At 45.2% G+C, this 15,257-nt stretch overlaps 1 pseudogene; it reads right to left on the bottom strand.

Moving 5' to 3' along the window:
- Positions 1 to 9,332: 9,332 nt before the first annotated feature.
- LOC100688180 lies at positions 9,333 to 9,683 on the bottom strand (annotated as a pseudogene).
- Between the last annotated feature and the right edge of the window lie 5,574 nt (positions 9,684 to 15,257).

Raw genomic sequence — 15,257 nt, 5'->3', positions numbered from 1 at the left:
GAGTTGTGTTTTCTTTCTCTACCCTGCAGGGGGGCCTGCCCCCCACCCACACACACCTGGGGCTCCAGAGATCCCTTCTTGGAGAGAATGCACTCCAACCAGGATTAGATGCCATATCTGGACACGGGACACTCTGCACTCTCAGCCCCTTCCTGGGATCACATGTTGAACGTGCAGCATGGATCCTCTCTGCTGCTCCAGGCCAGGGCAGGATCAGGCCCCCTCTGCCTGAGGTCACTGTGGCAGGCAAGCCTGAGGCCAGACTTTGGGGGCCTCAGGCCCAGGGAGTGAGGAGTGGAGGCCCACAGAAGGTGAAGGAGTGAGCACTTGGCTTTGTTGACTTTGGAGGGGGGACAAGGTCACTCCGGATGGCCATGGAAGCTTGTGCCCACCTGTGAACTCACAGATAGATGTCAGGAATGCAGCCATCCTGGAGCTGGGGCACTGGCTCAGGTGTGGCCATGATTTACATCCCATGTCCTGGTGGGGTACCTGCAGGTAGAGAACTTGAGAGGAAAGGGAGGGGGAGCGTCCTTACTGGAGGCCGGAGTTGAAGCTTCTCCTCCCTAGGTACAGGCCCAGCGTCTTCTGCTCCGTCCCCCCTGCCCACCGCCTCCCCCCACGGGTCTTCCCTGTTCTTGCAGGTTGCTTCAGGCCCCTGTGCCTGCCCTTTTGTTGGGGTGAAAAATTGGACAGCTTGTGTGCTTGTGTGTTGCCTGGCAAGGGAGGGGCTCCCCTCCCTCTGCCCTTTGGCCTGAAATAAAGCCCGCACCCCCAGTCATGAGAAGCTCATACACTGACTCAGGTGGGCTGGCCCAGTTCTCCAGTCTCAGGGATCAAAGGGCTCTGGGGCCCATTTATTACTGGGGTTCCTTGGCTGACACTCATTTGCCCTTTCCTGTGAGGGTACACAGCAGGTCCGCTACCCTCAGAGCTATGATGTCAAGACTGGTGACTGTGATGCTCTGCCTGCTGCCCCTTACTGTCCAGCTCCTGTTCCCTCATGCTGCTGCTGGACACAGTGAGTGAACCCCGAGTCTGCCCAGGCCTGAGGGAGGGCTGCTTTCTGGGGGGCACGGGTCGGGGGATCCTCTGCTCGGAGCTCAGCTCATGCCCATCACCCTCTCCTCCTGGTTATATTCGGGAGAAGAGCTAGGCCTTTGGGTGCATACAAGTTAGTCTCTCAGTCTGCTTAGTCTCTAAAATGAGAATAAGAGCTCAGACTTGTCAGGACCGGAGGATTAGCACAGCCCCTGGCATATGGCAGATGCTTCACTGATGTTAGGGTCTGCTCTTACCTTGTGGACGTGGCCCTCTGACCCCTGGTCACCTCCCACCAAATATCTAGGCCTTCCCTGCATGACCGGGACAAATGTCTGAAGTCTTTGCTCTGACTCTCGTCCTGGCCATTTCTGTATCACCTCATCCCTGCCTAGTACCCTGAGGATGTCCTAGGCTTGTTGGGCAGCCAAGAACAGGGAAAGGGCCACTGCTGTAGCCAAATGGGCACAAGATGGGGTTTTGGGAGCCCCAGATTCCTTTTTTCTAAAAGATTATATTTATTTATTCATGAGAGACAAGAGAGAGGCAGAGACACAGGCAGAGGGAGAAGCAGGGGCCCTGTGGGGAGCCTGATGTGGGACTCGATCCCAGGATCCCTGGGATCACGACCTGAGTCAAAGGCAGACACTCAACCACCGAGCCACCCAGGCACTCTGGGAGCCCCAGATTCTAATCTTGTGGTGAACCAGCTGTGCGCCATGGTGCAATTCAGATTATCTCTGGCCTCACTGTCTTCCCCTAAAGGACAAGGCAGGGCGCTGAGGGGAGCACTTGACGGGATGAGCACTGGGTGTTATTCTGTATGTTGGTAAATTGGACACCAATAAAAAATAAATTTATTAAAAAAAAAAAAAGTACAAGGCTTGAACCCTCTAAGGGTTCCATGGCCATGGGGACTGGGGTCAAGTTGGCAGAGGTTGACAAGGGGTTCTGGTCAGACCCTTCAGGACTTTCCTCTGCCACTCCCCTGTCCTTAGAGAAAGAAGGAGGGGAAAAGGCAGAAACCAAACTACAGGCCTCAGGTTCTCACTCTCTTGAGACGCCATCCTGGGATGGCCGGGGTGGGGTTAGCAGTGGACTTGGAGGCAAAAGTAGGGGGCTCATGCTGCGCCCTGTAGATGCCACTCAAACTGCCATGTCTTAGGCTTTGCCTACCCTAAGCTCACTATACCAGGAGCAGAAGGGGCTCCCAGTCACCTGGCCCCAGACCTTGGGCAACTCTTCTCCAAAGAAGGAATGGGGTGAGGGCAGGGAGCCAGTGGCCTCCTTGGCTCAAACCCACTCACAGGAGGCAGGGCTTTCTCTGGAGACCAGCCTGAGGGCTCTTGGGGCAAAAGAAGAGGTATGGGAGGAGGACGGGGGGCAGCAGCCTAGGGCAGGGTGGGGCAGTGAGTGGCTTGGTTTAAAGGGCTGGTTCACTGACCTGAACCCTGCCATCACTTGGCACAGACTCCCAATGTGATGGCACCTGGAGCTGTCACCTTGTTAGTAATAAGAATGACACCCTCTTCCTAGGCACTGACTATGCTGTCCAGATTCTTAGTGCCTTATCTCTAATAAATGCCATTTTAGGCACTGTGATGGCCCTTATTTCGGGAAGATGTTTCCAGCTCTCTCGTTCCTCCACCACCCTGCCCTCCTCTTTTGCTTTCTGTTTCATCTTTCTGGCCCATCTTTCCCCTCCTTCTTCCTCCCCTTTCCTCCTTCTCCCCTCTCTTTGGCCTCTTCCACATTCTGCATGCTGTGGCTCATTGCACTTCTAACCTCGGTCTTCCCCTTGGTAAAATGGAGCCTTACAGATTCTCTGCTCCTGTTCTCTGGTCCCCTTTGTGAGCCTGGCATCAGCTGGTCTGTAGAGCCATGGCCAGCTTTGAGTGGCATCTGAATCTCTTGTGTGCCCTTCCTGGGGACGCAGAGCCACATCCCTTCTCAGGTTACTGGGCTGGGGATGTCTGAGTGGGGCGTGGGCCTCACAGAAGAGCCTAGTGGCCTTCTCCTGGCTCCTCCAGGTAGGCACACCTTCTCATGACCACCTGGCCCTTCCTTCCAGCACACCCTGGTTAAATTGCTTGTCAATGAAACACAACATCTTGGGTCCAGTTTGTCTCTGTCCAGCCGTGGCAAGTCCCTCTCACCTCTCACACCCAGCACAAACAGGTCCGAGGCATGGGTGCTCAGTCATCTCCCTCTGCCCTCTCCTCTCCTCCCCATCCTGAGTGCCTTCACCCACATCCTCACCACCACCCTACTGTCATCCTCCCGAGGGAGTGTAAGAAATATGCACTCCAGTGGTTACCCTCCCCCTCCCCATCAACAAGGTCTATGTCCTCCTCTGAGCCTTCCTGGGGGTCACGACTGACTTCTCTCCCCTGGAACCCACTGCTGTGACCACAGGTGCCTAGAAAGATTCTCTCCCCCTGGACTACCATAACAAATTAGCACAACCTGAGTGGCTTAGAACAACAGAAAAAAATCTTGTCTCATGATTCTGGGGGTCAGAAGTCCAAAATCAAGAAGTCAGCAAGGCCATGATCCATGTGTGATGACTCTAGGAGGGAGATCTTTCCTCCTGTTTTCTATCTTCTGGGCTTGCTGGCCATCCTTGGGGTTCTGTGGCTTGAATATGCATCCCCTAAGCCCCCTGGCCATCTTCGCCCTATGTGTCTTCACGTTGTCTTTCCTGTCTGTGTATGTCTGTTTCTGGGCTCCAAATTTCTGCCGATTTTGTTTTGTTTTGTTTAACCTATTCTATCCATCCCCTCACCCGTTTCTCCTCTGGTAACCATCAGTGTATTCTCTGCAGTTAGAGTCTGTTTCTTACTTTGTCCCTCTCTCTCTGTTTTTCCCTTTATTTGTTTTGTTTTTTAGATTCTACATATGAATGAAATCATATGGTATTTGTCTTTCTCTGGCTTATTTCAAGTTAGCATTACACTCTTTAGCTCCATTCGTGTTTTGCAAATGGCAAGATTTAATTCTTTTTTATGGCTGAATATTTTCTGTCATATATATCCCATCTTCCTTATCCATTCATCTGTCAATAAGATACTTGAGCCGATTCCATCGTTTGGTATTGTAAATAATGCTGCAATAAACACAGGGGGCATGTATCCCTTTGAATTAGTGTTTTTGTAATTTTGGGGTAAGAACCCAACAGTGTGATTGCTGGATCATAGGGTAGCTCTATTTTTAACCTTTAAGATTTTTATTTATTTATTTTATTTTATTTATTCATAGAGACAGAGAGAGAGAGAGACAGACACACAGGCACCATACAGAGAGCCCGACGTAGGACTCGATCCCGGGTCTCCAGGATCACGTCCTGGGCTGCAGGCGGCGCTAAACCGCTGCACCACTGGGGCTGCCCTTATTTTTAACCTTTGAGGAACCTCCATACCGTCTTCCACAGTGGCTGCACCAATTTGCATTCCCACCAACCATGCATAAGGGTTCTTTTTTTCCTCCACATCCTCAACAACACCTGCTGTTTCTTCTGGTTTTGGTTTTAGACATTCTGACAGGTGTGGGGTGGTACCTTATTGTAGTTTTGATTTGCTTTTCCCTGATGATAAATGATATTGAGCATCTTTTCATGTACTGTTGGCCATTTATGTGTCTTCTTTGAAAAATGTCTATTCATATCTTCTGCTCATTTTTAAACTGGATTATTTGTTTTTTGGGTATTGAGTTTATATCAATCCTTATATATTTTAGATACTAACTCTTTATAGGAGATGTTGTTTGCAAACAACTTCTCCCATTCCATAGGTTGTCTTTTAGTTTTGTTGATTATTTTCCTTCACTGTGCAGAAACTTTTTTATTTTGATGTAGTCTCTGAATTTCTCCTCTTTATAAGGACACCAGTCATAATGGATAGGCCCCCCCCCCAATAACCTCATTTTAACTTGATTACCTCTATAAAGGCCTATCTCCCAATGAGGTCACATCCTGAGGTCCTGTGGGTTAGGAATTTAATATAATTTTTAAAAAATATTTTGTTTATTTATTCATGAGAGACACACAGAGAGAGGGAGAGAAAGGCAGAGACACAGGCTGAGGGGGAAGCAGGCTCCATGCAGGGAGCCCAACGTGGGACTCGATCCCGGGACTCCAGGATTATGCCCTGGGCCAAAGGCAGACGCTAAACTGCTGAGCTACCTGGGATCCCTCAAAAGAATTTTTTAAGAGGAGCCAGGGGGAATGCAATTCAACCCATAGCAATTGCCAAGAATCAAAAGGCTAGATAGCCATACTGGTTGTCGAGAGTGTGGAAAACAGGCACTGCCACAGATTGGTACAATTCAATAGAAAGTCTTTGAGAAAGAAATAACACAATATCAAAGATGCATGCTCTTTCACCCAGCAATTTATATTTGTAGGAATTTACCCTATGGATATACTCACATACCCATACAAGTACAAGGATATCCACATTCACCCTAGCAAGTGACAAGACCTGCCTCTGTTGGTCTTCTCTAAGTCCCTTCTGCTCTTGCCCCCTGATTTTAAGGGCTCCTGTGATAGTGTTGGACCTGCCCTGAAAATCCAGGACAATCTTCCTCTTTGACCTGATTAGTCAACTGATTGGTAACATTATACCTACCAAGTTCCTCTTGCCACGTAATGTAAGATAGTCTTGGATTAGCATCAGAGGGCATAGATCATGAGGACCAAACTTCCACCCACAACACATTTAATGATTTAATGATTTAATTAGCACCAGAGGGGATAGCTCATGGGGAACAAACTTCCACTCACCACACATTTAATTATTTCATTATTTATTTATTTAATTAAATAAATTATAGTATATCCATACTATAGAGCTCTGTGTAGTTATTCCAAAGAAGGAGACAGCTTAATATGTGCTGCTATGGGTGTTCAAGATAATAAATGAAAAAAGCAAGACACAGAGCCATGTGTATGGTGTGCAACCATACATTTTTTAATAAAGGTTTTATTTATTTATTCATGAAAGACACACAGAAAGAGAGGCAGAGACATAGGCAGAAGGAGAAGCAGGTTCCCTGTGAGGGGCCCAATGCTGGACTTGATTCCTGGATCCCGGAATCACAACCTTTTTTTTTTTTTTTTTAAGAGTTTATTTATTTATTCATGAGAGACAGAGAGAGAGAGAGAGAGAGAGAGGCACAGACACAGGCAGAGAGTGAAGCAGGCTCCATGCAGGGAGCCCGATGTGGGACTCGATCCTGGGACTCCAGGATCACGCCCTGGCTCGAAGGCAGGCAATAAACCACTGAGCCACCCAGGTGTCCCAACTATACATTTTTTAAGTGCTTGTAGATGTATATAATATCTGAAAGCCTTCACAAGAAACTAGTAATAGTAGCTGATTTAGAGAAGGATAATTTGGATGTAAGGTAGGAGAAAGTCTTATTTTCTAAGTTTTGTATTATGTGCATACATTGATTATTCCAAAACCAAACCCCATCTTCTCCTCCTTTTCCTCTTGCTATTTTTTCTTTTTCTTTCTTCTTCTTTCTTCTTTCTTTCTTTCTTTCTTTCTTTCTTTCTTTCTTCCTTCCTTCCTTCCTTCCTTCCTTCCTTCCTTCCTTTCTTCTTTCTTTCTTTCTTTCTTTCTTTCTTTCTTTCTTCTTTCTTTCTCAGCATAGGAAGATAATCTTTACTATATTTTAAATAAAAATGGAGCAGGGGCACCTGGGTGGCTCAGTTGGTTAAACGTCCAACTCTTGATTTTGGCTCAGGTTATGATTTAACGGTTGTGAGACTGAACCCTGCTTCAGGCTCTGTACTGGGCATGGAGTCAGCTTGAGATTCTCTCTATCCCTCTCTTTCTATCCCTCCTCTTATTTTTCTCTCCGTCTCCCTCTCTAAAAAAAAATTTTTTTTAATTAAAAAGTAAAAGCACAGATAGCAAGTTTCTGAGCCATTTTTTATTATTATTCTTTTAAAATCAACCTTCAATAACAATAATCAAAAGCAAGCATTAACTACACAGATTATTTTGATCACTATGGTAATTGTCAAGGGCACAGAAGCCAGCAGCATGAAGTAAAATATGGGTAATGGCTGTGAGAATTTTAGACATGCCCAAAATGTAGATCACTGCATGAAATTCTATCCTTGTATTTTCTCAATATTCCTCTTAAATATGGAACAATTGTTGTATCTTTTTTTTAAAAAAAGATTTTATTTATTTATTAATGAGAGACACACAGAGAAAGACAGAGACAGGCAGAGAGAGAGGTAGTCCTCCCTGCAGGAAGGCCTGATGTGGATATTGATCCTGGGACCCCAGGATTACACTTTGAGCCAAAGGCATACGCTCAACCACTGAACCATCCAGAAATGCCTACAATTATTGTTTCTTTGCCAAATGTCGAACATGCACATAGCATTCTGACAAGAATATTATGCTAATATTGTCAGTACTAATACTAAGCCCTTCTTTCCCCCCAAAATGCAATGAATCATGGTTCCACTCCCTGTATGTTGTTAGTATTAGTGATAATACATAAAATTAATTTTGTTTTCCAGGTCAAATAAGCAGATTGACTTCATATTTTGTGACCAGCTGTGTACTCTAATTTTTTATCTTTTATTATCTTAATAAATCTAACTATATTTCACAAGCCCTGAGATGTTTGTTAACCTGCTAATGATTGTATATTTTTATTTTATTTACTTATTTATTTTTAAGTAGGCTCCATGCCCAGCATGGAGCTGAATGTGGGTCTTGAACTCATGACCCTGACATCAAGGCCTGAGCTGAGATCAAGAGTCAGATGCTCGGGGGAATCCCTGGGTGGCTCAGTGGTTTAGTGCCTGCCTTCGGCCCAGGGCCTGATCCTGGAGACCTGGGATCAAGTCCCACATCAGGCTCCCTACATGGAGCCTGCTTCTCTCACTGCCGGTGTCTCTGCCTCTCTCTCTCTCTGTCTCTCATGAATAAATAAAATCTTTAAAAAAAAAAAAAAGAGTTAGATGCTCAACTAACTGCGCCACCCAGACCCCCCTGGTTGCATACTTCTAACTTATACTCTACTTATTCTACTCAATTTGAACTTCATGTAATAACTGTTTAAATTATTTACAGATGAGGAGTGCCTGGTAGCTCAGTCGGTTAAGCATCTGACTCTTGATCTTGGCTTAGGTCATGATCTCTGGTTGTGAGATTGGGCTCGAGTCTGGCTCCATACTCAGCAGGGAGTCCGCTTGGGATTCTCTCTCTCCCTCTCCCTCTACCCCTCACCCCTTAAAATAATAAATTAATATTTAAAAATTATTTACAGATGGCTGTAATTAAAACAATGACAAAATTTACTACTTCCTTGGCTAGACTGCTATTAATGCCTTTAATTAAGAGTTACATATTTTATGCATTTTTTTTACTTGCTAGCAGTAACTTTTAAAATGACATCTATAATTCTCTGTGAGCAATAGTGATTTTCATTTTGCTTACTTCTACACAGATACTCAGATTCACTTTTTTCTTACTGTAAGGCAACTCTTCCCCAAACATGTTAGCTGTCCAGCTAAACAAGTGCTAAAAGATACTCAGAATTTGAGCAGTACACTGGTAACTATAGTGCTAAGAGAGAAATATGGTCATAATAGGAACTCAAGAAATGAACTCTACATGAAATGAGTGAATTGTAAGGCAATTATTAGAGCCATGTACTTTTAATCACATAATTTTGTTTAACTAGGGAATTCAGGTTCTCAGATTTATTATTTTTAAAAGACTTTATTATTTATTCATGAGAGATACACAGAGAGAGGCAGACACAGGTAGGAGAAGCAGGCTCCTCAAGAGGAGTCCGATGTGGGACTTGATCCCAACCTGGAATCATGCCCTGAGTCAAAAGCAGATGCTCAACCACTGAGCCACCCAGGTGCCCCAGGTTCCTGGATTTAATTTGCCCTCAAGTGTAAATTCAAGAATTTGAAATTTTAAAAATCTCTAGCTGAAAGGGAATTTTATCATTTGAATGGATTTCCCCATCTCCATAGGTACACGTTAGCAAAAAGCTGGTGAAAATATGACATTGTATTTTTATGCTGTGCCACATTTCTGTATTCATTTTTGACCAACATAAAATTTTTCTTTTTAAAATGATGTCACATAGAATATGAGATAATCTGCCATTTTGCTATGAGATTATTGATAACATTGAAGCGTCTTGCATGTTTGTCATCTAGCACATTAAGTAACCATTATCCTTTTTAGAAAGGATACAGTGACAAATTTTTAAGTTAATGGCTTTGGCTGAACACTGTTAGTCTGTCACAGGACAATAGCAGTGGCGAAAACATTGACTATACAGTTCATGGCTGGGTTCTCCCATTTTACAGTACAGATTCCATCAGATGCGCATGATCAAAACATGAGCTGGCTGTGTGAAAGCCATATGCACTCCTCTGAGCCACTGCACAATGGTCACGATATATTTATAGGCTTTTCCCAACTTAACCAAATGTGTTTAGGATTGCTCCATTATGCCTGCAGTCCATTGGTTGATCTTGTTTTGGTTAGTATCTTCACCACCCAAGACCCTGTCTATATACTCTTCAACGATATAGTTGGCTTTGTCAGCTTTGAAGCCAACCTGTCACAGTGGCAGTGGCACTCCTCCATGTGTGGAGCAGAGCTTTCTCTCTCTCTCTCTCTTTTTAAAGAATTTATGTGGAGGATCCCTGGATGGCTCAGTGGTTTGGTGCCTGCCTTCAGCCCAGGGCGTGGTCCTGGAGCCTGGGATCGAGTCCCGCATCGGGCTCCCTGCATGGAGCCTGCTTCTGCTTCTCTCTCTCTCTCTATCATGAAAAAATAAATAACATCTTTTTTAAAAAATAAAGATTTTATGTATTTAATTGTGATAGAGCACACAAGCACAAGCACCAGCAAAGGGAGAGAGAAGGGGAGAAGCAGATTCTCTGTTGAGCAGGGAGTCTGACATGGGGCTCCATCCCAGGACCCCAGGATCATGATCTGAGCTGAAGGCAGATGCTTAACCAACTGAGCCACTCAGGCGTCCCTTCTCTTTTTTTTTTTTTTTTTTTTTTTTTGAGATTTTATCCATTTATTCATGAGAGACACACAGTGAGAGAGAGAGAGAGAGAGATAGAGAGAGAGGCAGAGACACAGGCAGAGGGAGAAGCAGGCTCCACGCAGGAAGCCCGACCTGGGACTCGATTCCGGGTCTCCAGGATCACGCCCCAGGTGGAAGGCGGCGCCAAACCGCTAAGCCACAGGGGCGGCCGGTTTTTGTTTTTTTAAAGGATAATTCCTTCTGCGAGTTCTAAGATATCTCAGTGTAGAGCTGTATTTCCTAGGACTGAAGCAGGATCTTTCTCCTGAGTTCTCTGTCCCATTCCCTGAGAATTACAAGTTTTCCAATTTGGCTGGTGGGAACAGCATTGTTTCCATCCCTATGTGAGAGCCAGGTCTCATTCCTTCTAATCTTTCCCAGTGGGACTACCTGGATCTTGGGTAGTTGCTTCATAAGCACATTCTGATCAGTACAGCTCTTGATGGATATCCAGGGGCCCCTTTGTGTAAGTCTGCCTCCCCAGTAATCTGTCCTGTGAACTCCAGCTGCCTTAGTCTCTCAAGATGCTGATTGGCATCCCCTCAACCCAATAGAGCTGCTGGGCTCCAGCTGCGTTCTCCCTCCGGGCAATCTGCCTGGAAGTCTTCACAAGTCCATAAGATAGGGCCATCACAGGGCTCACTTTGTTTGTTTCCTTGTTTATCTCTCAGGAACCACTGTCCTTTGTTGTCTGATTTCCAGTGTATTGATGATCATCATTTCATATCTTTGTATGGTGATATGGTTATCGAGGGGCTGGATATTGTTTCAGGTAGGAGGGTGAGTCTGATCTCTGATATTCCATCTTGGCCAGAAGCATAGGTACAATGGTTTGATAAGGGTCTTTGATTAGTGTTTAATCTATTTTATATACTTGGCCAATTAAATCACTTTAAACATTTTAAGTTACATTTATAAAATTAATACACTTCCTATTGAAAGACTTCAGTTATTTGATTAATAAATAAAATCTTTCCAAGGACTAAAGAAATTCCATAAATCTAATACATTAAATGTAGATTTTTTAAAACTTCCCCCAATTTTTAAGTCTAATACATTATAAATACCTATGTGGTGGATCTTAAGTTCTCGTAAGTGTTCTCATACTGTTTACAATCCTAGCATGATTTTATTTTTTTTAAGATTATTTATTTACTTATTTGAGAGAAAGCAAGAGAGAGTGAGAGAGCACAAGCAGGGGGGAGAGGCAGACTCCTCTCCATCCCATGGGGCTCGATCCCAGTACCTTGGGCTCATGACCTGCGCTGAAGGCAGATGCCTAACTGACTGAGCCACCCAGATGGTCCTCAATTATATATTTTAAATTGAAACTACAAAGTTGGCACATTAGGCCAAATTCTCTTGAACATTACAAATATCTTAAATCCCAAGTGCTAAGAGATTATTTGATACAAAGGGTTTAAATTTCTTAAAGATGATTAGAGTAAGTATATCTATTCCTAGCCTTAAATGAAACTCTTTCCCATATTAGTTAGGATATTTTTGTATCTGCTATAACAAGTCTGTTCCAAGGGTATAATTGCTCAACCACAAAAAGTTTTTTTGTTTTTTTTTGTTTTTGGCTCATATAATATTACCAGGCAGACATTCCTGGTAGGCAAGTAGCTTTCCTTCATATGGTTATTTGGGGACCTAGCTTCCTTCTTCCTGAGACTTCTCTATTCATTCTCTTGTTCCTCCTTGTCATCTGCCTCCAGCTGGCAGAACAATGAGGACCACCAGGGGGAGTTTCTGGCCTGGCCTGGAAGAGGCATGTTCAGTTGTGCTCAGGTTCCATTGGAAGGGACTTAGTCTTATGTAAATACTTTCTTGATATCTGACTCCTGACTGGGCAGGAGCTTCCTTTCCTACCTGCACAAATCAACCTCTCAAAATCTTCAAGATTTATCCCTGAAGCCCCGGCTTTCTGCAATCACCTTTGTGTGAACTAGGTCCTGACACTTGATTTCTAAATCCTGAAACAAGCAAGGTGGCCCTTTCCAGAGGAGGTGGGGCTGAGGGTGAGGGGAATCACAGGGGTTTTGAGAGAATGAAGGAGTCCCAAAATGGGAAGAAAAGTTATAGCTCCAGGGGACTACCTTCACTTTATCTCTTTCAGATCTCCGAGAGGACAGGGCTGTATGGGATGGAGGAGGGTGTGTGTCCCAGGAGAACCTGCAGGACCCTCAGTGCCAACAGATACAAGTCTTCTATGATACAGGTGAGGCACAGCAGCTCTGGAGATCTGGGAGGGGCACATTTCTGCTAAAGGAATGGAACAGCCCTCAAAGGCCCAAAAATTCCCTAGATTTTACAGTCTATGACCATATGGCTTCTAGGGCCTTATAAAGATTCTTAAGGGTAGATGGGAAGCAGCCAGAGTCTACGGAAAGGGGATAAAGTATGGCCCAACTCAAACACTCTAGAGGAGAGGAAAAGTGAACAGAATGTATGTAACAGCAACAAATATTTTAAGTTCATTTAAACAATTGATTTTGACACAGAATTTCTCTGAAAAAAGAGGAAAAAAAGGGCCTATTTAAAGGCAAAGACCCACCTGGACACCTAAGGGACTAGAATATTTTCACAATCACTGACTAAGGTGAAAAAATGTGACAACTTTTACAGGACCTGGAGAGAAAGAATCATATTCTACTGAAAGTAAAAAAGCTGTGGCGATCGTTGAAAATACAGGGGAATCTGTAGGAATATTAAATCAAAACATGGCAGTGTGGATGCCTAGAAGACCTGAAAGGACTCAAAAATTTGGGAGACCTCAAACATACCATGTCTCAGGTCACTTGGTGCCTCACTCTATATTAAAAAGAAACAACGAAGATACTACTTACAATGACACACCATCTGAGACAAAGGGAAACAATTGGCAAGAAACGTCCACTGGCTCCATGTCAAACGAAAGAAATACTTCACACAAGAGTACATCAAAAGTGTCTCAAGCAGGAACCACATCAGAGACTTCTCCAGTTGTGACCACATCAACATCATTTCCAGATGGGAACAAATCAACAGAATTTCTAGACACCAGCACATCAACAGGGTCTCTAGACATGAGCACATCAATAGCTTCACCAGACATGAGGACATCACCAGCTTCTCCAGATGTGAGCACATCAACAACATCTCTAGACACGACCACATCAACAGCTATTCCAGACAGCACGACATCCACAGCTTCTCCAGATGCTACCACATCAACAATTTCTCCAGACACAAGCACATCAGCAACTTCTCCAGACTTGACCACATCAATGACCTCTCCAGACACCAGCACTCTAACAGCATCTCCAGATACGACCACATCCACAGCTTCTCCAGATGCCACCACATCGACACCTTTTGCAGTCGTGAGCACATCAATGACGTCTCCATTCATGAGCACAACAGCTTCTCCAGACAGCACGACATCCACAACTTCTCCAGATGCCACCACATCAACAGTTTCTCCAGTCGCGAGCACATCAACAACTTCTCCAGACTTGACCACATCAACAGCCTGGCCGGATGCGAGCACACCAACAGCTTCCTCAGTCCTGACTACATCAACAGGGTCTCCAGACACAGGCAAATCAACAGTTTCTCCAGTCATCACCACATCCATAACTTCTGTAGACATGAGCACATCAGCAACATCTGCAGATGCGACCACATCAGCATCTCCAGACATGACCACATCAACAGCCTGGCCAGATGCGAGCACATCAACAGCTTCACCAGTCATGACCACATCAACTGCATCTCCAGACACGATCTCATCAACAGTTTCTCCAGACAGCACCACATCCACTGCTTCTCCAGATGCCACCACATCAACAGTTTCTCCAGTCGCGAGCACATCAACAACTTCTCCAGACTTGACTACATCAACAGCCTGGCCGGATGCGAGCACACCAACAGCTTCCCCAGTCCTGACCACATCAACAGGGTCTCCAGACACAGGCACATCAACAGTTTCTCCAGTCATCACCACATCCATAACTTCTGTAGACATGCGCACATCAGCTACATCTCCAGATGCCACCACATCAGCATCTCCAGACATGACCACATCAACAGCCTGGCCAGATGCTAGCACATCAACAGCTTCCCCAGTCCTGACCACATCAACAGGGTCTCCAGACACAGGCACATCAACAGTTTCTCCAGTCATCACCACGTCAATCACTTCTGTAGACATGAGCACATCAGCAACATCTACAGATGCGACCACATCAGCATCTCCAGACATGACCACATCAACAGCCTGGCCAGATGCTAGCACATCAACAGTTTCCCCAGTCATGACCACATCAACTGCATCTCCAGACACGAGCTCATCAACAGTTTTTACAGACAGCACCACATCCACTGCTTCTCCAGATGCCACCACATCAACAATTTCTCCAGTCGCGAGCACATCAACAACTTCTCCAGACACAAGCACATCAACAACTTCTCCAGACTTGACCACATCAATGACCTCTCCAGACACCAGCACCCTAACAGCATCTCCAGATACGAGCATATCCACAGCTTCTCCAGATGCCACCACATCGACACCTTTTGCAGTCCTGAGCACATCAATGACGTCTCCATTCACGAGCACAACAGCTTCTCCAGACAGCACGACATCCACAACTTCTCCAGATGCCACCACATCAACAGTTTCTCCAGTCGCAAGCACATCAACAACTTCTCCAGACTTGACTACATCAACAGCCTGGCCGGATGCGAGCACACCAATAGCTTCCCCAGTCCTGACCACATCAACAGGGTCTCCAGACACAGGCACATCAACAGTTTCTCCAGTCATCACCACATCCATAACTTCTGTAGACATGAGCACATCAGCAACATCTCCAGATGCGACCACATCAGCATCTCCAGACATGACCACATCAACAGCCTGGCCAGATGCGAGCACACCAACAGCTTCCCCAGTCCTGACCACATCAACAGGGATTCCAGACACAGGCACATCAACAGTTTCTACAGTCATCACCACATCCATAACTTCTGTAGACATGCGCACATCAGCTACATCTCCAGATGCGACCACATCAGCATCTCCAGACATGACCACATCAACAGCCCGGCCAGATGCGAGCACATCAACAGCTTCCCCA

Source organism: Canis lupus, chromosome 6 (genome assembly GCF_011100685.1).
Source record: "Canis lupus familiaris isolate Mischka breed German Shepherd chromosome 6, alternate assembly UU_Cfam_GSD_1.0, whole genome shotgun sequence".
NCBI classification, from domain to species: domain Eukaryota; kingdom Metazoa; phylum Chordata; class Mammalia; order Carnivora; family Canidae; genus Canis; species Canis lupus.
Note: the sequence above shows the minus strand (reverse complement) of the source record. Positions and strands in the feature narration are given on the sequence as shown.